This window comes from Rhipicephalus sanguineus, unplaced genomic scaffold, assembly GCF_013339695.2.
Source record: "Rhipicephalus sanguineus isolate Rsan-2018 unplaced genomic scaffold, BIME_Rsan_1.4 Seq434, whole genome shotgun sequence".
NCBI lineage: Eukaryota > Metazoa > Arthropoda > Arachnida > Ixodida > Ixodidae > Rhipicephalus > Rhipicephalus sanguineus.
The window spans coordinates 43,032-64,173 of NW_023615248.1; the positions used below are offsets into that span (position 1 = coordinate 43,032).

The 21,142-nt window shown below is 46.3% G+C and overlaps 18 non-coding genes across 18 annotated transcripts; all 18 read right to left on the reverse strand.

The window, feature by feature from the left end:
• Positions 1 to 4,698: 4,698 nt before the first annotated feature.
• Positions 4,699 to 4,771, reverse strand: Trnae-cuc (transfer RNA glutamic acid (anticodon CUC)). The gene has a single exon. It is a non-coding gene; the product is annotated as a tRNA-Glu (tRNA).
• A 3,838-nt stretch (positions 4,772 to 8,609) lies between these two features.
• Trnae-cuc (transfer RNA glutamic acid (anticodon CUC)) lies at positions 8,610 to 8,678 on the reverse strand. Its single transcript has one exon. It is a non-coding gene; the product is annotated as a tRNA-Glu (tRNA).
• Positions 8,679 to 8,790: 112 nt separating this feature from the next.
• Trnae-cuc (transfer RNA glutamic acid (anticodon CUC)) lies at positions 8,791 to 8,862 on the reverse strand. The gene has a single exon. It is a non-coding gene; the product is annotated as a tRNA-Glu (tRNA).
• Positions 8,863 to 8,968: 106 nt separating this feature from the next.
• Trnae-cuc (transfer RNA glutamic acid (anticodon CUC)) lies at positions 8,969 to 9,040 on the reverse strand. Its single transcript has one exon. It is a non-coding gene; the product is annotated as a tRNA-Glu (tRNA).
• A 472-nt stretch (positions 9,041 to 9,512) lies between these two features.
• Positions 9,513 to 9,584, reverse strand: Trnae-cuc (transfer RNA glutamic acid (anticodon CUC)). Its single transcript has one exon. It is a non-coding gene; the product is annotated as a tRNA-Glu (tRNA).
• A 105-nt stretch (positions 9,585 to 9,689) lies between these two features.
• On the reverse strand, positions 9,690 to 9,761 carry Trnae-cuc (transfer RNA glutamic acid (anticodon CUC)). Its single transcript has one exon. It is a non-coding gene; the product is annotated as a tRNA-Glu (tRNA).
• Positions 9,762 to 9,868: 107 nt separating this feature from the next.
• Trnae-cuc (transfer RNA glutamic acid (anticodon CUC)) lies at positions 9,869 to 9,939 on the reverse strand. Its single transcript has one exon. It is a non-coding gene; the product is annotated as a tRNA-Glu (tRNA).
• A 3,247-nt stretch (positions 9,940 to 13,186) lies between these two features.
• On the reverse strand, positions 13,187 to 13,259 carry Trnae-cuc (transfer RNA glutamic acid (anticodon CUC)). Its single transcript has one exon. It is a non-coding gene; the product is annotated as a tRNA-Glu (tRNA).
• A 108-nt stretch (positions 13,260 to 13,367) lies between these two features.
• Positions 13,368 to 13,439, reverse strand: Trnae-cuc (transfer RNA glutamic acid (anticodon CUC)). Its single transcript has one exon. It is a non-coding gene; the product is annotated as a tRNA-Glu (tRNA).
• Positions 13,440 to 14,171: 732 nt separating this feature from the next.
• On the reverse strand, positions 14,172 to 14,243 carry Trnae-cuc (transfer RNA glutamic acid (anticodon CUC)). Its single transcript has one exon. It is a non-coding gene; the product is annotated as a tRNA-Glu (tRNA).
• A 107-nt stretch (positions 14,244 to 14,350) lies between these two features.
• On the reverse strand, positions 14,351 to 14,422 carry Trnae-cuc (transfer RNA glutamic acid (anticodon CUC)). The gene has a single exon. It is a non-coding gene; the product is annotated as a tRNA-Glu (tRNA).
• A 104-nt stretch (positions 14,423 to 14,526) lies between these two features.
• Positions 14,527 to 14,598, reverse strand: Trnae-cuc (transfer RNA glutamic acid (anticodon CUC)). Its single transcript has one exon. It is a non-coding gene; the product is annotated as a tRNA-Glu (tRNA).
• Positions 14,599 to 18,273: 3,675 nt separating this feature from the next.
• On the reverse strand, positions 18,274 to 18,345 carry Trnae-cuc (transfer RNA glutamic acid (anticodon CUC)). Its single transcript has one exon. It is a non-coding gene; the product is annotated as a tRNA-Glu (tRNA).
• A 103-nt stretch (positions 18,346 to 18,448) lies between these two features.
• On the reverse strand, positions 18,449 to 18,520 carry Trnae-cuc (transfer RNA glutamic acid (anticodon CUC)). The gene has a single exon. It is a non-coding gene; the product is annotated as a tRNA-Glu (tRNA).
• A 105-nt stretch (positions 18,521 to 18,625) lies between these two features.
• Trnae-cuc (transfer RNA glutamic acid (anticodon CUC)) lies at positions 18,626 to 18,697 on the reverse strand. The gene has a single exon. It is a non-coding gene; the product is annotated as a tRNA-Glu (tRNA).
• A 106-nt stretch (positions 18,698 to 18,803) lies between these two features.
• On the reverse strand, positions 18,804 to 18,875 carry Trnae-cuc (transfer RNA glutamic acid (anticodon CUC)). The gene has a single exon. It is a non-coding gene; the product is annotated as a tRNA-Glu (tRNA).
• A 107-nt stretch (positions 18,876 to 18,982) lies between these two features.
• On the reverse strand, positions 18,983 to 19,054 carry Trnae-cuc (transfer RNA glutamic acid (anticodon CUC)). The gene has a single exon. It is a non-coding gene; the product is annotated as a tRNA-Glu (tRNA).
• Positions 19,055 to 19,160: 106 nt separating this feature from the next.
• On the reverse strand, positions 19,161 to 19,232 carry Trnae-cuc (transfer RNA glutamic acid (anticodon CUC)). Its single transcript has one exon. It is a non-coding gene; the product is annotated as a tRNA-Glu (tRNA).
• Positions 19,233 to 21,142: the final 1,910 nt, after the last annotated feature.

The following is a 21,142-nucleotide window of genomic DNA, read 5'->3' on the forward strand; positions in this document are numbered from 1 at the left end:
ACATCCCAAAAAATATTGGATCCCAGCAGTCAATGAATGTGTGTTCGATCGTCTCCGGTTTGTTACACAGGGTGCAGTTTGTCGTCCACGGTATAAATATGCCTTTGTCTTTAAGCCATGTTTTCACAGGCAATGTGTTCGTGTGTACTTTAAAGAAAAACGATTTTATAGATCCTTTAACGGTCATTTTTTTAACTCTTTTTAGCACGTCTTGCCCGGGGCCTTTATGATTTAGTGATCTATATAATGGTGTGGGCATCATTACAGTGATCAGGTCTTTGTACAGCTTTTTTCTTGATACAAGACTCAAATACTCGAGTGAAAATCGTGTTTGAAGTATCCTGAATGCCATCACCACTTCTTTGAGGTAGCCTTTTATACCGCCGTCAATTGCAGCTGCACTAGACACAACAAAATCAGGAATGGCATTTTTTAACTTCACATGCATAACGGTTCTCAAAAACGGGTCTTTCTGGTCCCGTAAAAACACAAACCGCGACACAATTTGTCTGATGAACAGATGTGAAAGACCAAGGCCCCCGTCTTTCAGTGAACGAAATAGATTTGTTCTGCTGACTCTTTCCCAGTTTGAGCCCCAAATGAAAACCGCAAAAATACGGTGCAATTTTTGCACATTTACGCGAGACATTGACAGAAACTGTAGCACATACCACACTTTTGCAATCAGGAAAACATTGCAAGCACTCGCACGCGCGAACATTGACAATTCACGGCCTTGCCATCCACCAACTTTTCCTTCACCTTTGACGTCAGGTCATCCCAGTAATCTCCTGTCTGGTTGTAATGTTCCAAGGGTACACCTAAATACGCAGAGGGTGTGTTGGACCATTTGATGCTCGCGAATGATTGCGGCTTAACGTCCCACGTGCCGTGCCAGAAACCGACGCTCTTCTCCCAGTTTATCGCACATCCTGTCTGTTCGCAGAATGCTTTGGTGACGCTTATAGTCTCTTCTATGCTTTTGCGATCAGTGCAGAAAACACCAACGTCATCAGCATATGCGAGAACTTTGACGTGTTGCGTTTGAAGCACGAAGCCATTAATTTTGCTGTTGTTAATTAAGCTGAGACAGAAAGGTTCAAGGTATAGCGCAAAAAGCAGAGAAGACAGCGCACAGCCTTGTTTTATGGATGACCTGACGTTCAATGCTTCTTGTAAGGTTCTTAGTTACAATTATTCGCACTGTACAATTACTGTAAGCCATCTTTAAACCTTCCAGCATTACTTTTCCAAGGTTGACGTGTTCAAGCAAAGAAAAAAGAATTCGTGCGCGACACGGTCAAACGCCTTAGCAAGATCAAGTTGGAAGCATAGCAACCCGTCCCCGACACGGCATTGCACAACAGTCTAAAACGCTGCGGGCTACATGCACATTGGTACAAATAGAAGCGACCCTTTATGCCGCACGTCTGATGCGGTCCTACGAGCAGCTTGACAACGCTTTGTAATCGTTTGGCTAAAACTTTTGTATATATTTTATAGTCTACGTTTGTAAGAGTTATTGGGCGGTAAGCTCCTACTGACATTAGTTTGTCTGGATTATCTGTCTTTGGTATTAGGACCATATGAGCAGATAGAAAGGAGGGAGGCAACGCTTTGTTTTCGTACGCCTCACTGATCACCTCGTGCAAAATTGGACTAATCTCTTCAATAAACGTTTTGTAAAAGGCGGCCCCTAATCCATCGGGTCCAGGAGTTTTCCCTACGGCCAGTTCCTTAATAGCGTTTCTCACTTCGTTCACACTTATTGGCAGCTCCATTCGCGTTTTGATGTCATTTTCAGCTTTGGCATTAAATTAATGATCGCAGCTTTAGAACCAGCTGCATGGTTCGTTTTATTCATGAATAACTCACTGTAGTATTCTACAAATGCATCTTCGATTTTACTCTTTTCACACGTCACTTCATTGTGATAATGAATCTGGCGTATTTCATTTTTGACTGAATATCTTATTTCGTCGCACAGCGCACGCTTGTTGGGCGTTTCACCCATCCATATCTTTTCAGCTCGTGCTCTTATCACTGCTGCTTTGTACTTCTCTGTTGCGATAAGTTCAAGCTTGTTTTTACCTCGCGTATTTCTTTTGTATATAAGCCGGGATTTGCACTTTCCATGCACATAAGATAATTGAGCTGACATTGAAGTTCTTTCTCTTTAGTCTTTTCTTTCTGATAAAGTATGCTTCCCTTTCAATCGCAGTCATTTGACCGCGTTTTTAAAGTTTTCCCACTCCGCTATCCATCCGTGTGTTTTGTCGATACCATGTCTTCGATTCTTTGTTTTACACTTTGTGTAAATGTTTCGTCTTCTAAGAGTTTCACGTTGAACTTCCATAGTTCCCAGTTGAACCGGCTCTTTTTTAAATTGGTTCCAAGTGTGGCTGTTACAAGGCTATGGTCGCTAAAAGATACGTGTTTAACTTCGAGGTTAACACACTCTTTGGCAAGAGAGACCGTAGCGTATATCCTATCCAGCCTAGCACAGCTTCCGGGTTGGTAATGCGTGAAAGTAGGACGGCCTACTTTTGAAAGTAGGTATCCTAAATCTTCCATGTAATATTCTTCCAGCAGCGAAATGAGTAGTCGCTCACTTTTATCTCGTGCAGGCACACTTCTAGTTCTATCTTCAGCCATGCAAACACAGTTAAAATCACCTAGCATGATAAGGCATTTTTCACATTTCAGAAACTGTTCTACTCTTTCAAACAATACAACACGTTCATTATCAGTGTTTGGTGCATAAATACAAATAACACGCCATTCCTTTCCAGAATACAAAAAGTCAAGCACAATCAAGCGCCCCTCCTCTGACGCTACAACTTTTTCACTTTCAATGCCTACGTTGTTTCTTATATAAATTGCGCAGCCCCCGGATGTACCTTTTGAGTGGCTCACACAAACATTATAGTGTCTTCGAAAAGTTTCCACCATACGATCCGTGTGCTCCTCACTTTCAATCTTGGTTTCTTGCACAGCTGCCAGATCTAAGTTATTTTCGAGAAAGAGACGATTAATTTGACTTTGACGCTTCTTGGCTGCTAGTCCGCGTACATTCAAAGTGGCGATTCGTAAGGACACGGCAAGCTTTCCGTTCTTAATTTGTGAGGAGCACTTAGATCGCACAGCGTTTACCTCGGAGCGCAGAGATGTATAAGAGGGTTCACCGTGCTGAGGCAATTCACAGTCCGGCATCATCCAGCTGCCCCGTGTCTTCCCTCTCAACAGATGTCCGGTGGCTGGACTCCGCAGCAGGGTCTAAACGTCTTTGTTTTAGAGGAGGCATGTCGCTGGCTTGCACAAGGGAAGCGAGGCCCCGCCTTTAGCTCGGCGGTTTCGCCTCTGGTCGTCCGTCAGGAGGAATGTTCGGTTTCGGCTTGAACGACATTCGTCGCATCAGAGCCGATTTAGGGTGCGGAGGGCGCCGCTTGCAATCCTTAGGAAGGTCCGAGTCTTCGAAGGTTTCGTTATGCCCCGGTTGGCGGACATCGATGCGATGCCTTCCATGGCTACACCTCTCATCTTTCGAAGGGGTCGCACGGCGCAGCCGCTTCTACCACACGATTTTCGGTCGTGTTATATGGGGTGCCTCACTTTTTGGTTCTGCTGACGGTTCTTTCGACTTCCTTGGTCGCTCGCTATCAACACTCTGTTTCACCGTCGTACTGGGGGGCGTTTCCGGCTTTTTTGGGTTTCTCTCCGGCGCCATCGCTGCTGCTTCTTCGGCTTTCAGCTTCGTCCATGAAATTTTCAGAAGCTCTTTGCTTTTCCGCTGGTCCGTTATGTTCGCATACGTAGGCACACACTGGGCTCGTCGTGCCAAACCGTCGGCACCGCTGCATCGAGGGATTCGGCAGTCACGGCGGATGTGACCTTTTCCTTGGCATCGCAAACAAGGGGGGGCCTTTCCAGGAATTACAGAACGAGAGCAGTTCTCCGGCGACACGTACTTGGTGGGGAAACGTCTTCAATTGTGACCCTGTCTTTAGCTTCAGGCTTAGCACACGCGTTGTCGAACCTTTCTCTGACACACCCGACACGCGCCAGCGTTCCCTATTCACTTCTGGGACTTCGCCATACGGCTCGAAGGCACACGACGAATGTCTCATTTGTTACATTGTGGAGTACCCAGTGTATCTTCACTCGAACCTCCTGTTGTTTGGGTCTACCACCAGGCACTTTCTGTTTTTCACATTAATATGTCCGGCAGCTAACAACTTTTGCATACCTTCACGACTTTTGAACGTCACGGCCCACACATGATTCATTTGAAATGCACCTAAGGCTTCACCTCAGGTAGCAATTCCAATTGAGCAAGGGCATCCCTGTAGTCCTCGACTCGGTACGGTCCGCTTGTAGGTCACCGTGCAAAAATACTGTGTTCAAAACAATAACGGACCTTTCGGCAGATGTGGCAGCAAGTACTTGATAATCCTGGTTATCTTCCATAGCGTCCCTGTTTTCCGCGGCTAAACTGTGCCGCAAGCACTGGCTCGTTCGAGCCCATGAAAACACGTCCGTCACCCCGTGGCGGCCGGAAGTGGAAATCCACTAGACCATGGCCCGGAGAGCGAGGATGAGTGCAGCACGCCTCCTGCTCATTCGACCGCAAGCGCAAAATATATCGAATCGACACGGCTTCAAATAAATAATAAATAAAAAGCGAATATAAAAAATAGTTTCCGACACCGGGAAATCGAACCCGGGCCTCCTGGGTGAGAGCCAGGTATCCTAGCCACTAGACCATGCCGGAGAGCGGAGCAGTGAGTGAAGCACACGCCTCCTGCTCATTGACCGCAAGCCAAAAATATCGGAATCGACACGCGTCAAATAAAGGAATAAATAAAAGCGAAATAAAAATATTTCCGACACGGGCATCGAACCCGGGCCTCCTGGGTGAGAGCCAGTTCCTAGCCACTAGACCATGCCGGATTTTTTTTTCTTTATTACCGGCTTGGCAAAACTTACAACCAAGGAATACATATTAGTAGGGCATATAAATGGCGATAAAAGTGCCTGCCTCATGCTGGCTGACACAGAGTTAAAAGCGCTTCAAATTTACAAGTTCATTCAATACATTCATCCAGGGTGGTTCATCTCGTTGAGCTATACAATTCTTTCATATAACACATGCTGTCAATGAAGTGCTCCCTTACTGGCCTAGGATTCAGTTCCATGTGCCTCACATCCATTCTGCTTTTCCACAAGCAGTGTACAGGAAGCAGCGTGAACTGTCATACGGTACAGTGTCCTCATTTAATGTTGCCAGAAAACGAATACCGAACGTACTGATCGGCAGGTCCTTCTTTAGAGTCCTTTGTAAAATATCCCAATGAAAAACCGCGTCCCAGCATTCTATGAATGCATGTTCCACTGTCTCAGGCTTATTGCATAATGAACAGTTCACAGACCATGGTATGGAAATACCTCTTTCCTCAAGCCAAGTCTTCACAGGTAATGTGTTCGTGTGCAGCTGGAAAAAGAAGGACTTAACCGATGCACGCACAGGCATTCGCTTCACTCTTTTAAGCACGTTCCTCTCTGATCCTATAGAATACATGGATCGACACAACGGCATGGGTAGCATAACGTCTCGTAAATCCTTGTACAGACGCTTCCGCGGAACATTACTGAGGTATTCCATAGAAAACCGCACCTTCAAGAATTGAAAGCCCAGACAATTTCTTTTAGAACCCTCGCACTCTGCCATAAACACACCGTCGCGACGACACAATGAATTCTGGTAGTTTATCGCAAAGCCTTACTTGAAGCACTGTCAACAGAAATGGGTTCTTTTGGTCCCGTAAGTAAAGAAATCTTGACACAATCTGCCGTATAAACAAATGTGCTAAACCTAGCCCACCATTTTCGACAGACCGAAACAAGTTAATTAGTGCGGCTTGTTCGCTCCCAACTTGATCCCCACACAAAAACAGCGAGCACTCTGTGTAATTTCTGCATGTTAGCTCTTGACATACACAAAGCATGAAGCACGTAAAATATTTTGCAACGACAAACAAATTGCAGACCATCGCTCGGCCAAATGGAAAGATTACGACCTCCCCACTTCAGTGTTCTCGTGGACCCTTTCAGTTTCTGCATTCCAGTAATCCGCGGCGTTTCGATATAGTGTTCAAGTGGAACCCCTAGGTATTTTGCTGGCGTGACGGTCCACTGTACATTTACAAACCTACTGGGGGGGGGGTCCTTCCATCTTCCGATCCAGAAACCCGAAGATTTATCAAAGTTGAGCTCTTCCTGTCATCTTACAATATAAAAGCGCCTCGTCGACCGCGGTTTTCACACTTTCTTTATCGCGACAAAACAGCGCGATGTCGTCGGCGTATGCAAGTATTTTCACTTCTGCGGACTGCAGTGTAAAACCAGTTACCTTGCTATTGCTGTTATCTTTACAAAGCGGTTCCAAGTATATGGCGAATAAAAGGGGAGATAAACAACATCCCTGTCTCACAGATGACCGCACGTTAAACGCTCTCGTGACCTCTAAGCTTGTTTATTATGAGGTGAGCAGTGCATTCCTCGTAACACATCTTTACAGCATCTATGATTAGGTGCCCTACATTTACGTGTTCAAGTGTGCAAAAAAGAATCTCATGAGCAACCCGGTCGAAAGCCTTTTGCAAGTCCAGCTGCAACATGGCTCCACATTCGCCCAATCTTCACAGCATTCTAATATGCTTCTGGCGGTATGTTTGTGTATATTGACCTCCCTTTGATGCCGCATGTTTGATGCGGTCCTACAATACTTGTTACCACCCCCTGCAGTCTCTTTCCGAGCACCCTGGTGAATATCTTGTAATCGACGTTCATCAGTGATATCGGACGGTAAGCGTCCACATTCAACAATTTGTCTGGATCCTCTGTTTTCGGTATAAGAACCACGTGGGATGTCCGAAAAGACGGAGGAACCTGCTTCTGCGTGTAGGCCTCATTAAACACTTTAAAAGCGGCTGGCTTATGTCGCTTTTGAAGACTTTATAAAAACCTGCCCCGAGTCCGTCAGGGCCCGGCGACTTGCCTCGAGCTAATTTACTTCACCAATGGTTAAAGGCCATTCCAAGCGCTCTCGCACACTATCTTCTAATCGGGGCATGTTTAGTCGAAATTCTGTTTTAAACTCTTCCGTAACGTTCTCTACCGTACCGAATATTTCTCCATAATGCTCAAGGAATGCCGCTCTATTAGTTGAGGTTCTTTCGTAATTTCGTTCGCGTACCTAATCATCCTGATCTCATTCCGCCTCGCATACGCCTTTTCGTCTTATAGAGCACGTTTAGTCGGCGTTTCGTCCAGCCACACCCTGCGCCTTTGAACTTCATCGATAAGCTCCAGCTGACTCTTCAGTTCTTTTATTTCTTTGGTTTTACTTCCTGGGCTTTCCATTTCGACTGAGTACAAAAAATTCAGCTCGCGTTGTATTTCTTTTTCTTTTTCCTTTTGTTATACGTAGCTAAAGTGGCTTCCTCTATTGCTCTTATCTTAACTTCCTGTTTGAAAATTTCCCACATTTTCAGCACGTTGCCTTCCTTAGTGCCGGCCAATTTATCCAGCTTTTCTTCACATATTCACAGAATGATTCATTCTGCAGTATCTCATTGTTAAATTTCCACGTCTTCCAGTTGAATTTCGACTGGGTTGCCTTTTACCTACACTGAACATTACGAGACTATGATCGCTGAACGACACATGTTTCACACCATAATCGCCACACTTTTGTACAAGGTCTAATGATACTATGCTCTGTCAAGCCTAGCATGGCTCTGCCCCTGAAGTGCGTGAAGGCAGCCACGTCATCGCTCGATAGAACGTGACCAACGTCTTCGAGATTAGCTCTTGCACAAGGGTACTTAAAAGAAGGGCGCTTTTATCTCGTACCGGGCGGTTTTCACTCGGTCCTGCTGCAAACACACACAATTGAAATCTCCAAGCATTACTATTTTCCTTGAACATTCAAAATACTGGCGTACACTTTCAAAGAGGCCGAGCGTTCATTCTCGGTATTCGGCGCGTAAACCGATAACACACGCCACTCTAAGCCCGACAATGAAAAATCAACAAGCAGCAGCCTTCCGTTTTGGCATGAAACAACCCTCTCTTCTATGCCCAAGTCATTCCGTAACGAAAATTGCGCAGCCAGCTGACGTTACAACAGCATGCGCTACACAAACATTGTATCTATTGCGGAACTGTTGCACCATGCGGTCCGTTTGCTCTTCGAGTTCTATCTTGTTCCTGCACTTGCCACTATATCAATATTCTTTTCCAAGAAAAGCCGGCTAAGCTGATACTGCCGCTTCTGGAACACAGCCCTCGAACATTTAACGTTTGCAAAACGAAGTGCAGTGTCATTCGCCATGGTTATGTTTTGTGAGAACGAACGGACCGCACGGCACCTACCTCGTACTACGTGCGCTGTCAAGCCACGCTGATGCTTGCAGGAGCCTTGCGTAGACCATGCCGGAGAGCGAGGAATGAGTGAAGCACGCCCTCCTGCTCATTCGACCGCAAGCGCAAAAATATTGAATCGACACGCTCAAATAAAGAATAATAAAAACGAATAGAAAAAAAAACGTTTCGACCCGGGAATCGAACCCGGGCCTCCTGGGTGAGAGCCAGGTATCCTAGCCACTAGACCATCCGGAGAGCGAGCATGAGTGAAGCACGCCTCCTGCTCATATCGACCGCAAGCGCAAAAATATCGAATCGACACGCTTAAATAAAGAATAAATAAAAAGCGAGAAAAAGATTACTTTCCGACACCGGGAATCGAACCCGGGCCTCCTGGGTGAGAGCCAGGTAGCCTAGCCACTAGACCATGCCGGAGAGCGAGCATGAGTGAAGCACGCCTCCTGCTCATTCGACCGCAAGCGCAAAAATATCGAATCGACACGCTCAAATAAAGAATAAATAAAAAGCGAATAAAAAATACTTCCGACACCGGGAATCGAACCCGGGCCTCCTGGGTGAGAGCCAGGTATCCTAGCCACTAGACCATGCCGGAGAGCGAGGATGAGTGAAGCACGCCTCCTGCTAATTCGACCGCTAAGCGCAAAAATATCGAATCGACACGCTTAAATAAAGAATAAAATAAAAAGCGAATAAAAAATATTTTCCGACACCGGGAAATCGAAACCCGGGCCTCCTGGGTGAGAGCCAGGTATTCCTAGCCACTAGACCATGGCCGGAGAGCGAGGCATGGTGAAGCACGCCTCCTGCTCATTCGACCGCAAGCGCAAAAATATCGAATCGACACGCCTCAAAATAAAGAATAAATAAAAAGCGAATAAAAAAATTACTTCCCGACACCGGAATCGAACCCGGGCCTCCTGGGTGAGAGCCAGGATCCTAGCCACTAGACCATGCCGGAGAGCGAGGATGAGTGAAGCACGCCTCCTGCTCATTCGACCGCAAGCGCAAAAATATCGAATCGACGCGCTCAAATAAAGAATAAATAAAAGCGAATAAAAAATTACTTCCGACACCGGGAATCGAACCCGGGCCTCCTGGGTGAGAGCCAGGTATCCTAGCCACTAGACCATGCCGGAGAGCGAGGATGAGTGAAGCACGCCTCCTGCTCATTCGACCGCAAGCGCAAAAATATCGAATCGACACGCTCAAATAAAGAATAATAAAAAGCGAATAAAAAATATTTCCGACACCGGGAATCGAACCCGGGCCTCCTGGGTGAGAGCCAGGTATCCTAGCCACTAGACCATGCCGGAGAGCGAGCATGAGTGAAGCACGCCTCCTGCTCATTCGACCGCAAGCGCAAAAATATCGAATCGACACGCTCAAATAAAGAATAAATAAAAAGCGAATAAAAAATTACTTCCGACACCGGGAATCGAACCCGGGCCTCCTGGGTGAGAGCCGGTATCCTAGCCACTAGACCATGCCGGATTTTTTTTTCTCTTTATTGCCTACTTCGACAACACGCCAATAAAACCATGCATATATCACACATTGTAGTCACACTAAAATGACATGGTCACCTTAAAATTGTTTGAAGTTTACAAGGTCATCTAGGATAGCCACCCACTCGGGGGGCTCGTCTTGTGCTCGATATACTTCTCGAACATGTGCAATACTTGCAATGAAATTTTCCCGTACCGTGGAAACCTTGACATCCACTAGACCATGCCGGAGAGCGAGGATGAGTGAAGCACGCCTCCTGCTCATTTTTTTTATTTATTTATTGCCTGGCTTGGACATTGACAGGGCAGTCATATCACATCACATAATACAATACAAAGGAAAAGGAACAAGCATTGCCATCAGTCCCATTTGGACTGATGTTGTCCTCTTAAAAATACTTAAGGTTGCCAGAGGTTCAAATCTTGACAACCATTCTGGCTCGATATCCTGTATTTTACTACACTCAATGAATGCAGACATGCTTTGCCTGAAATAAATTGCTGCTGGTTTTGCATCCGGGTCGAGTGGTATCCGGCCATTCGCGCACGCCATATGCAGTGGAGACCGGTCACTACATCAAATGGGACCCCCTCATCATTCTTTACTGCGAGATACCTTATCCCGTGGGGATCCAGTGGAAAATCCTTCTTTATTGTCCTCTGCAAAATGTCCCAAAAGTGTACCCCTTCCCAACATGCAAGAAAAATGGTCTATTGTTTCTGGTTTCTTACATATCAAGCAGTGTGACCACCATAGTGTAAAAAAGCCCCGTTCCTCTGTGAAAGTCTTTACTGATAGTGTTCCTGTGTGTAACTTAAAAAAATGTTTTCACCCCTGTAGGTACCTGCATGTTTCTCACCCGCTTCAGTACATTTTGTCCCGGTCTTCCACTGTATATGGCCCTGTACAATGGTACTGGCAAAACCATATCATACATCTTTGTACAATCTTTTCTTCTAACACTTGCTAGATAATCCAAAGAAAAACGAACAGATAAAAAACGTACACTGTCTACCACTTCCTTGAGATAGCCACGCAACGTCACGGGCCGGCTATCCGTAGTGAAACAAGATCTGGTAAGGCACTGCCTAACCTGAGCTGGCATACCGTACGCAAAAACGGATCCCTGACGTCACGGAAAAACAAAAATATTTACTAATTGTCTCACAAATAGGTGCGCCAAACCGAGACCCCCGTCCTTCACGCGCCTGAACAAATTGGTCCGTCTGCACCTTTCCCATTCCGAGCCCCATATAAACACTGCGAACACTCTGTGCAGCCTTTGCACGTTGATCCTTGAACAATGTAGCACCTGCATTACATACCACAGTTTAGTGAAAAAAACTGTTGCACACAGTAGCCCTAGCAAAAACAGACAGGTTCATGCCTTTCCACCTGTCTGCTTTTTCCTTCGTCTCTTTTGTTTGACGCGACCAATACTCCTCGCTGCCGTTATAACATTCCAGGGGAACACCGAGGTACTTTGTCGGTGTTTCCGTCCAGTGCACATTCGCAAAATGGTCCGGCTTTGAAGGCCACCTTCCGTGCCAAAGCCCAAGGGATTTTCCCCAGTTTACGCGACTCCCTGTGACGCTACAAAATGTTTCACAACACTTATCGTTTCCTCTACACTTTCTTTGTTCGTACAACACACCGCAATGTCATCTGCATATGCCAGCAGCTTAACTTCCACTGCCGCCAAGCTGAAGCCACGTATTTTTTCGTTTTCCGTTATCGCTAAGCACATCGCTTCGATGTAAATACAAAACAAAAGTGGAATGAGGGGGCAGCCTTGACGCACAGAACGCATTACGTGAATGGGGGCCCCCAAAGACTTATTAACAATTAAACGTGTTGTGCAGTTCTGGTACGCCAAGGCCACTCCCTCCTTGATGATGGAACCAACATTATATGATCTAAGATGACAAACAAAATATCATGCGCAACACAATCAAAAGCTTTCTCCAGGTCTATCTGGAGCACAGCAACGCCAAGTAACTCCTCGTCACAACACTCTAGCACACACCGCATCTTGTGAATGTTTGAGCTAATAGTTCTGCCTTTGATTCCACAAGTTTGGTGCTCTCCAACAATTTCTTTAATGACACCTTGAAGTCGCGCTGCCAGAACCTTCATAAAAATCTTGTAGTCGACATTGGTCAGCGATATGGGCCTATACGATGTCACCAGTTTAAGTTTTTCCCCTTCGTCCGTTTTAGGAATTAATATCGTATGTGCTTTGCTAAAGGAGGGCGGCAGAGTTTTCCGTTCGTACGCCTCATTGAACAGCTCAGCTAACCCCGGGGACAGTTCTGTTCTAAACGTCTTATACCACGCAGCGGTTAGGCCATCGGGTCCCGGTGACTTTCCAGGGTTCAGATGACCAATCGCGCGTTCCACTTCGCCTTCCGTTATTTTGCCTTCTAAAAGCTTTTTTGTGTCGTCACGCCTCCTGCTCATTCGACCGCAAGCGCAAAAATATCGAATCGACACGCTCAAATAAAGAATAAATAAAAAGCGAATAAAAAAAAGTCACAGTTTCGCCGCAAGGGCGAAGCAATGAATGCGATAGCAAGGAACTAATGCTATACGAAGTGAGGCTCGCCAATGGATACTCTCAGTTTGAACAGCGCTTCTGTTGCAAAGGCAGCCGAAGCAGCGAAGGAAACTATAGCGTGCTTCAAGTGTCGAGCTGTGACACTTGATAGTTCGCGCTCATCTTCTTGTTGTTCGTTTTGCGGCGTCCCTGAGCTCGAGTGACATTCGTACGCGCCGTAACATGAGCGCGGACATCACGGTGAAAGCGTGAAACATTCCTCTACCCCTCGCCACGAGAAAACCGCGCGAGCAGACAGCGGAAGCGAGCGAGCGCGCCGACGACTTTTAAATGCGCCCGTCGGGCTGCTAGCGCCACCTCGCTGGTAATGAAGAAACGCTTATTATCGCCTGCTGTCTCTGAGTCGTCCAGCGCTAAATGGTGTGTATATACGCTCGCCGTTAGCTACGTGGAGGATCTGCGTTTCGTGGCGTAGTGGATAGCGCCGCTCGCTGCGGAGCAAGGGGTCCCTGGTTCGATTCCGCGCTTCGGAAGCATTTTTCCGAGTTATTTTTCTTTGGGGCCTTTAATATATATACATACTTATACATATACGGTGCATGACGGCGGCGACGGCGACGGCGACGGCAAATCCAGCCGAGACTGTCCATATAATTGCTATCGCTATTAAAATATTTCCGACACCGGGAATCGAAACCCGGGCCTCCTGGGTGAGAGCCAGGTATCCTAGCCACTAGACCATGCCGGAGAGCGAGGATGAGTGAAGCACGCCTCCTGCTCATGTCGACCGCAAGCGCAAAAATATCGAATCGACACGCTCAATAAAGAATAAATAAAAAGCGAATAAAAAAAATATTTCCGACACCGGGAATCGAACCCGGGCCTCCTGGGTGAGAGCCAGGTATCCTAGCCACTAGACCATGCCGGAGAGCGAGGATGAGTGAAGCACGCCTCCTGCTCCATTCTACCGCAAGCGCAAAAATATCGAATCGACACGCTTAAATAAAGAATAAATAAAAAGCGAATAAAAAAAACTATTTCCGACACCGGGAAGCGAACCCGGGCCTCCTGGTGTAGAGCCAGGTATCCTAGCCACTAGACCATGCCGGAGAGCGAGGATGATTGAAGCACGCCTCCTGCTCATTCGACCGCAATCGCAAAAATATCGAATCGACACGCTCAAATAAAGAATAAATAAAAAGCAAATAAAAAAAAATATTCCGGCACCGGGAATCGAAACCCGGGCCTCCTGGGTAAGACCAGGTATCCTAGCCACTAGACCATGCCGGATTTTTTTTTCTTTATTGCCTGCTTTGACAAGAAACAAACAAAACAGAAGAAACGCTATTTACAATACAAACACTGGTGCGTAAAAGGGAGAGGGATCGACAGGAAAAAAAGGAAGGCCATACTGGGACTAATGAGACGCTCTAAACCTCCTTCATTTGCAAAAGAAGCTCTACACGATCTAACCAACCAGGAACATCTTCAAGAAGTTTTGTTGTTCAACAAAACGGGTTACGCTTTCTTTGAAGTATTGACGCGCCGGACGGGCGAGCGAGGAAAAGTTGAAGCACGCCTCCTGCTCATTCGACCGCAAGCGCAAAATCTCGAATCGACACGCTTAAATAAAGAATAAATAAAAAGCGAAAAGAAATATTTCCGACACCGGGAATCGAATCCGGGCCTCCTGGGTGAGAGCCAGGTATCCTAGCCACTAGACCATGCCGGAGAGCGAGGATGAGTGAAGCACGCCTCCAGCTCATTCGACCGCGAGCGCAAAAATATCGAATCGACACGCTCAAATAAAGAATAAATAAAAAGCGAATAAAAAAATATTTCCGACACCGGGAATCGAACCCGGGCCTCCTGGGTGAGAGCCAGGTATCCTAGCCACTAGACCATGCCGGAGAGCGAGCATGAGTGAAGCACGCCTCCTGCTCATTCGACCGCAAGCGCAAAAATATCGAATCGACACGCTAAATAAGAATAAATAAAAAGCGAATAAAAAAATATTCCGACACCGGGAATCGAACCCGGGCCTCCTGGGTGAGAGCCAGGTATCCTAGCCACTAGACCATGCCGGATTTTTTTTCTTTTTACCGGCTTGGCAAAACTTACAAACACAAGGAATACATATTAGTAGGGCATATAAATGGCGATAAAAGTGCCTGCTCATGCTGGCTGACACAGAGTTAAAAGCGCTTCAAGTTTACAAGTTCATTCAATACATTCATCCAGGGTGGTTCATCTTGTTGCAAGCTATACAATTCTTTCATATAACACATACTTTCAATGAAGTGCTCCCTTACTGGCCTAGGATTCAGTTCCATGTGCCTCACATCCACTCTGCTTTTCCACAAGCAGTGCAAGGAAAGCAGCGTGAACATGTCATACGGTACAGTGTCCTCATTTATGTTGCCAGAAAACGAATACCGAACGGTGTGATCGGCAGGTCCTTCTTTAGAGTCCTTTGTAAAATATTCCAATGAAAAACTGCGTCCCAGCATTCTATGAATGCATGTTCCACTGTCTCAGGCTTATTGCATAATGAACAGTTCGCAGACCATGGTACGGAAATACCTCTTTCCTCAAGCCAAGTCTTCACAGGTATGTGTTCGTGTGCAGCTGGAAAAAGAAGGACTTAACCGATGCACGCACAGGCATTCGCTTCACTCTTTTAAGCACGTTCCTCTCTGATCCTATAGAATACATGGATCGATACAACGGCATGGGTAGCATAACGTCTCGTAAATCCTTGTACAGACGCTTCCGCGGAACATTACTCAGGTATTCCATAGAAAACCGCACCTTCAAGAATTGAACAGCCCAGACAATTTCTTTTAGGAACCCTCGCACTCTGCCATAACACACCGTCGCGACGACACAATGAATTCTGGTAGTTCATCGCAAAGCCTTACTTGAAGCACTGTCAACAGAAATGGGTTCTTTTCGTCCCGTGAGTAAAGAAATCTTGACACAATCTGCCGTATAAACAAATGTGCTAAACCTAGCCCACCATTTTCGACAGACCGAAACAAGTTAGTGCGGCTTGTTCGCTCCCAACTTGATCCCCACACAAAAACAGCGAGCACTCTGTGTAATTTCTGCATGTTAGCTCTTGACATACACAAAGCATGAAGCACGTAAAATATTTTTGCAACGACAAACAAATTGCAGACCATCGCTCGGCCAAACATGGAAAGATTACGACCTCCCCACTTCAGTGTGTTCTCGCGGACCCTTTCACTTTCTGCATTCCAGTAATCCGCGGCGTTTCGATAGTGTTCAAGTGGAACCCCTAGGTATTTTGCTGGCGTGACGGTCCACTGTACATTTACAAACCTACTGGGGGGGTCCTTCCATCTTCCGATCCAGAAACCCGAGATTTATCAAAGTTGACAGCTCTTCCTGTCATCTTACAATATAAAAGCGCCTCGTCGACCGCGGTTTTCACACTTTCTTTATCGCGACAAAACAGCGCGATGTCGTCGGCGTATGCAAGTATTTTCACTTCTGCGGACTGCAGTGTAAAACCAGTTACCTTGCTATTGCTGTTTATCTTTCTACAAAGCGGTTCCAAGTATATGGCGAATAAAAGGGGAGATAAACAACACCCCTGTCTCACAGATGACCGCACGTTAAACGCTCTCGTGACCTCTAAGCTTGTTTATTATGAGGTGAGCAGTGCATTCCTCGTAACACATCTTTACAGCATCTATGATTAGGTGCCCTACATTTACGTGTTCAAGTATGCAAAAAAGAATCTCATGAGCAACCCGGTCGAAAGCCTTTTGCAAGTCGAGCTGCAACATGGCTCCACATTCGCCCAATTCTTCACAGCATTCTAATATGCTTCTGGCAGTATGTTTGTGTATATTGACCTCCCTTTGATGCCGCATGTTTGATGCGGTCCTACAATACTTGTTACCACCCCCTGCAGTCTCTTTCCGAGCACCCTGGTGAATATCTTGTAATCGACGTTCATCAGTGATATCGGACGGTAAGCGTCCACATTCAACAATTTGTCTGGATCCTCTGTTTTCGGTATAAGAACCACGTGGGATGTCCGAAAAGACGGAGGAACCTGCTTCTGCGTGTAGGCCTCATTATAACACTTTCAAAGCGGCTGGCTTATGTCGCTTTTGAAGACTTTATAAAAACCTGCCCCGAGTCCGTCAGGGCCCGGCGACTTGCCTCGAGCTAATTTACTTCACCAATGGTTAAAGGCCATTCCAAGCGCTCTCGCACACTATCTTCTAATCGGGGCATGTTTAGTCGAAATTCTGTTTTAAACTCTTCCGTAACGTTCTCTACCGTACCGAATATTTCTCCATAATGCTCAAGGAATGCCCGCTCTATAGTTGAGGTTCTTTCGTAATTTCGTTCGCGTACCTAATCATCCTGATCTCATTCCGCCTCGCATACGCCTTTTCGTCTTATAGAGCACGTTTAGTCGGCGTTTCGTCCAGCCACACCCTGCGCCTTTGAACTTCATCGATAAGCTCCAGCTGACTCTTCAGTTCTTTTATTTCTTTGGTTTTACTTCCTGGGCTTTCCATTTCGACTGAGTACAAAAAATTCAGCTCGCGTTGTATTTCTTTTTCTTTTTTCCTTTTGTTATACGTAGCTAAAGTGGCTTCCTCTATTGCTCTTATCTTAACTTCCTGTTGAAAATTTCCCACATTTTCAGCACGTTGCCTTCCTTAGTGCCGGCCAATTTATCCAGCTTTTCTTTCACATATTCACAGAATGATTCATTCTGCAGTATCTCATTGTTAAATTTCCACGTCTTCCAGTTGAATTTCGACTTGGGTTGCCTTTTACCTACACTGAACATTACGAGACTATGATCGCTGAACGACACATGTTTCACACCATAATCGCCACACTTTTGTACAAGGTCTAATGATACATATGCTCTGTCAAGCCTAGCATGGCTCTGCCCCTGAAAGTGCGTGAAGGCAGCCACGTCATCGCTCGATAGAACGTGACCAACGTCTTCGAGATTAGCTTCTTGCACAAGGGTACTTAAAAGAAGGGCGCTTTTATCTCGTACCGGGCGGTTTTTCACTCGGTCTGCTGCAAAACACACACAATTGAAATCTCCAAGCATTACTATTTTCCTTGAACATTAAAAATACTGGCGTACACTTTCAAAGAAGGCCGAGCGTTCATTCTCGGTATGCGGAGCGTAAACCGATAACACACGCCACTCTAAGCCCGACAACGAAAAATCAACAAGCAGCAGCCTTCCGCTTTGGCATGAAACAACCCTCTCTTCTATTATGCCCAAATCATTCCTAACGAAAATGGCGCAGCCAGCTGACGTTCCAACAGCATGCGCTACACAAACATTGTATCTATTGCGGAACTGTTGCACCATGCGGTCCGTTTGCTCTTCGAGTTCTATCTATGTTTCCTGCACTGCCGCTATATCAATATTCTTTTCAAGAAAAGCCGGCTAAGCTGATACTGCCGCTTTCAGGAACACAGCCCTCGAACATTTAACGTTTGCAAAACGAAGTGCAGTGTCATTCGCCATGGTTATGTTTTTGTGAGAACGAACGGACCGCACGGCACCTACCTCGTACTACGTGCGCTGTCAACGCCACGCTGATGCCTTTCAGGAGCCTTGCGTAGACCATGCCGGAGAGCGAGGATGAGTGAAGCACGCCTCCTGCTCATTCGACCGCAAGCGCAAAAATATCGAATCGACACGCTCAAATAAAGAATAAATAAAAAGCGAATAAATAAATTACTTCCGACACCGGGAATCGAACCCGGGCCTCCTGGGTGAGAGCCAGGTATCCTAGCCACTAGACCATGCCGGAGCGCGAGGATGAGTGAAGCACGCCTCCTGCTCATTCGACCGCAAGCGCAAAAATATCGAATCGACACGCTCAAATAAAGAATAAAAAGCGAATAAAAAATTACTTCCGACACCGGGAATTGAACCCGGGCCTCCTGGGTGAGAGCCAAGTATCCTAGCCACTAGACCATGCCGGAGAGCGAGGATGGGTGAAGCACGCCTCCTGCTCATTCGACCGCAAGCGCAAAAATATCGAATCGACACGCTCAAATAAAGAATAAATAAAAAGCGAATAAAAATATTTCCGACACCGGGAATCGAACCCGGGCCTCCTGGGTGAGAGCCAGGTATCCTAGCCACTAGACCATGCCGGAGAGCGAGCATGAGTGAAGCACGCCTCCTGCTCATTTGACCGCAAGCGCAAAAATATCGAATCGACACGCTCAAATAAAGAATAAATAAAAAGCGAATAAAAAATATTTCCGACACCGGGAATCGAACCCGGGCCTCCTGGGTGAGAGCCAGGTAGCCTAGCCACTAGACCATGCCGGAGAGCGAGCATGAGTGAAGCACGCCTCCTGCTCATTCGACCGCAAGCGCAAAAATATCGAATCGACACGCTCAAATAAAGAATAAATAAAAAAGCGAATAAAAAATATTTCCGACACCGGGAATCGAACCCGGGCCTCCTGGGTGAGAGCCAGGTATCCTAGCCACTAGACCATGCCGGAGAGCGAGCATGAGTGAAGCACGCCTCCTGCTCATTTGACCGCAAGCGCAAAAATATCGAATCGACACGCTCAAATAAAGAATAAATAAAAAGCGAATAAAAAATATTTCCGACACCGGGAATCGAACCCGGGCCTCCTGGGTGAGAGCCAGGTATCCTAGCCACTAGACCATGCCGGATTTTTTTTTCTTTATTGCCTGCATGCATAACAAAGGAATACATATGTACATGCTAAAACATGTCAACCACACTTTGGCTAACATTACATTATTAAAATCTCTTAAGTTTCACTAACTCATCAAGAATCTCCACCCACACGGTGGTTCACTCTGCGCACGATATATTTCCCGAATATACGCAATACTTTCGATGAAGTTGACTCTCGTCGAACGGGCATCCACATCAACATGTCTAACTGCCATTCTCGTTTTCCACAGACTGTGGAGGCCAAGGAGCATAAACATATCGTACGGAACTCCCCCCGCATTATCTGTTGGTAAAAACGAATTCCCAAAGGCGTAATCGGTAGTTCTTTTTAAGGGTCCGCTGTAAGACGTCCCAGTGGAAGATTGCATCCCAGCAGTCGACGAAAGCATGTTCGATGGTTTCTGGTTTGTTGCAAAGCAAGCAGTTTACAGTCCATGGAACATCTATGCCTTTTTCATCCAGCCATGTTTTTACGGGTAGCGCGTTTGTATGTAGCTTGAAGAAAAACGTTTTTTGAGAAGGTCTAATTGGCATCTTTTTAACCCGTTTCAATACATCGTCTCCGTGGCCTCCCCAGTTTACAGATCTGTACAAAGGTATCGGCAACATTGAATCAACTAAATCTCTGTACAGTGTTTTTCTTGTCACAGAACACAAATACTCCATTGAAAAGCGAGTGTACAAAAAACGGAAAGAATCAACCACTTCACGCAAATAGCCAGTGACGCTTCCTCCCGTCATATCTGCGGAAGTTACAAGGAATTGCGGCAGTGCTTTCCCCAATCTAACTTGAATCACTGTGCGCAGAAAATCGTTTGTCTGCTCACGCAAAAAAAGAAAACGAGACACAATTTGTCTGATAAAGAAATGTGACAGACCTAGCCCACCACTGCGGACGGAACGAAACAAATTGGCTCTGCTTGCCCTCTCCCAACTTGAAGCCCATATGAATACGGCAAAAACACGGTGCATTTTTTGCACATTTGAACGACACATAGATAGGATTTGCAAGACGTACCACACTTTCGCCATTAAGAAAATATTACACACGGTGGCGCGTCCAAACATTGATAAATGGCGCCCCTGCCAAGCCTTTGTTTTTTCCCTCATTCTCTCTGCCTCGTCACACCAATACTGCTTACTGTCCTTATAGTGCTCGAGGGGCACACCCAAGTACTTAGCCGGCGTTGTTGACCACCGGACGTTTGCAAAATGAGCCGGTGTATTGTCCCAGTGACCGTGCCAAATCCCGAGGCTCTTCTCCCAATTTATCTGAGCTCCAGATTGCTCACAGTATGTCTTTACGAGGCTTACAGCTTCAAGAACGCTGTCGCGATCCTCGCAGAAAACCGCGATGTCGTCAGCGTATGCCAGTATTTTAACTTCAGCACGTTGTAATTTGAAACCTCGGATGTTTTCATTGCGCATCACTGCTAAACAAAAGGGCTCGAGATATAGCGCGAAAAGCAAAGGGCTTAGAGGACACCCTTGTCTGAGGGAAGACATCACTGAAAGCTTTGCGCTGAGAGACTTGTTAATTATAATCTGTGTAGTACATTGGTCATAGGCCATTCTCACGCCATCTAAAATTATTTTTCCAACATTCACGTACTCTAAAGTAAGAAAAAGAACATCGTGGGATACGCGGTCGAAGGCTTTCGCCAGGTCAAGCTGCAACAAAGCAACGCGTCCAGCGAAAGCATCGCAACACTCCAGAACACTTCGTGCTACGTGTGTGTTTGTAGCAATCGTGCGACCTTTAATGCCGCAAGTTTGGTGCGGGCCGACTAGTTCAGTTACGACTGCTTGAAGTCTCTTTGCCAACACCTTCATGAATGTCTTGTAATCGGTATTTGTAAGGCTGATTGGCCTGTAACCACCC